Source organism: Schistocerca serialis, unplaced genomic scaffold, assembly GCF_023864345.2.
Source record: "Schistocerca serialis cubense isolate TAMUIC-IGC-003099 unplaced genomic scaffold, iqSchSeri2.2 HiC_scaffold_1147, whole genome shotgun sequence".
Lineage (NCBI taxonomy): Eukaryota > Metazoa > Arthropoda > Insecta > Orthoptera > Acrididae > Schistocerca > Schistocerca serialis.
In genome coordinates this window covers 1-2,500 of record NW_026047345.1, presented here as the reverse complement: position 1 = coordinate 2,500, position 2,500 = coordinate 1, and positions in this window count along the sequence as shown.

The window sequence follows — 2,500 nt, the reverse complement described above, 5'->3', positions numbered from 1 at the left end:
ACATGAGACAATCCACACTGTCATAACCAGACTGGGAGGTCCACTCAGAAAACGGAATATCCCACCCCCCCGACAACCACCATTGCTCAGCTAAGCCACCAACACCCACACATGTCCTACACAGGGGTGCACCCAACATCACAATACTGCCTCCTCTCACAGCACACAAACAATGGCAGGAATGAAAGACACAGGTCTGCCACAAGCATGGAATCGGAGCGCCGCCTGTCATGAGCCAAAGGTGCATCCTGACGTGGCAAATCAGATGATGCCGCAGGCATCCACTTACTATAATCACAATCAACAAACCGACCGGCCGCCCCCCCCCCCCCCCCCCATTACACCTTTCCATACAACAATGTGTACCTTAACCTAAACTATACTGTACCTTAACCTAAACTATACTGTACCTTAACCTAAACTATACTGTACCTTAACCTAAACTATACTGTACCTTAACCTAAACTATACTGTACCTTAACCTAAACTATACTGTACCTTAACCTAAACTATACTGTACCTTAACCTAACCTATACGGTACCTCAACCTAACCTATGTTGCGCCTCAACCTAACCTATGTTGCGCCTTAACCTAACCTATGTTGCGCCTTAACCTAACCTATGTTGCGCCTTAACCTAACCTATGTTGCGCCTTAACCTAACCTATGTTGCGCCTTAACCTAACCTATGTTGCGCCTTAACCTAACCTATGTTGCGCCTTAACCTAACCTATGTTGCGCCTTAACCTAACCTATGTTGCGCCTTAACCTAACCTATGTTGCGCCTTAACCTAACCTATGTTGCGCCTTAACCTAACCTATGTTGCGCCTTAACCTAACCTATGTTGCGCCTTAACCTAACCTATGTTGCGCCTTAACCTAACCTATGTTGCGCCTTAACCTAACCTATGTTGCGCCTTAACCTAACCTATGTTGCGCCTTAACCTAACCTATGTTGCGCCTTAACCTAACCTATGTTGCGCCTTAACCTAACCTATGTTGCGCCTTAACCTAACCTATGTTGCGCCTTAACCTAACCTATGTTGCGCCTTAACCTAACCTATGTTGCGCCTTAACCTAACCTATGTTGCGCCTTAACCCAACCTATGTTGCGCCTTAACCCAACCTATGTTGCGCCTTAACCCAACCTATGTTGCGCCTTAACCCAACCTATGTTGCGCCTTAACCCAACCTATGTTGCGCCTTAACCCAACCTATGTTGCGCCTTAACCCAACCTATGTTGGGCCTTAACCCAACCTATGTTGCGCCTTAACCCAACCTATGTTGCGCCTTAACCCAACCTATGTTGCGCCTTAACCCAACCTATGTTGCGCCTTAACCCAACCTATGTTGCGCCTTAACCCAACCTATGTTGCGCCTTAACCCAACCTATGTTGCGCCTTAACCCAACCTATGTTGGGCCTTAACCCAACCTATGTTGGGCCTTAACCCAACCTATGTTGGGCCTTAACCCAACACACGTTGGGCCTTAACCCAACACACGTTGGGCCTTAACCCAACACACGTTGGGCCTTAACCCAACACACGTTGGGCCTTAACCCAACACACGTTGGGCCTTAACCCAACACACGTTGGGCCTTAACCCAACACACGTTGGGCCTTAACCCAACACACGTTGGGCCTTAACCCAACACACGTTGGGCCTTAACCCAACACACGTTGGGCCTTAACCCAACACACGTTGGGCCTTAACCCAACACACGTTGGGCCTTAACCCAACACACGTTGGGCCTTAACCCAACACACGTTGGGCCTTAACCCAACACACGTTGGGCCTTAACCCAACACACGTTGGGCCTTAACCCAACACACGTTGGGCCTTAACCCAACACACGTTGGGCCTTAACCCAACACACGTTGGGCCTTAACCTGCTCTGTAATTGTCATACGACGCGTTAAATTAGTGTAGTGTTGCCTAACTGCAACCCCCGCAATATAGTTTGCTACTCGCACTGCCCGGTCCCCAGTGTATCGCTTCATGTTAAACACCTTGCAGCTATACACTGTAATGTGGATGGCAGCAGGACGTACATGCTCAATGCCCTTTGCAGTTGTTCATTGGCATTTGCAGTTGTTCATTGGCATTCGCATGGCGAAGCACTTAGCCTACGCTGTGGTACGGCCTGTGTCAACTGTCCGCTGATGTTGTACGTCCAAATCACACACTGTACTGCACATTGGTCCTCATGTACTGAATGATACATCGTGGTACATGTGACCGTACAACGACTGCGCCAACAACGGCGAACCATGCGGTCCAAATGTTGTGCACTCAGCTACGTGTCGTCTCCCTATAAGAGCTGGATTGCAGTGTGGTATGCCCTGGATGGCGATCAGCATGAGCCGTCTGTTGATGTAGTGGCGCGTGTTGTCAGACGTAGTCGTCTCTTCTCACACACCGTGATAGCATGGTGCACTGCGTTCCACATCTGCGACATGCGACAGAGGCCGGTTGACAGTCGTTCGCGCAATGGACATC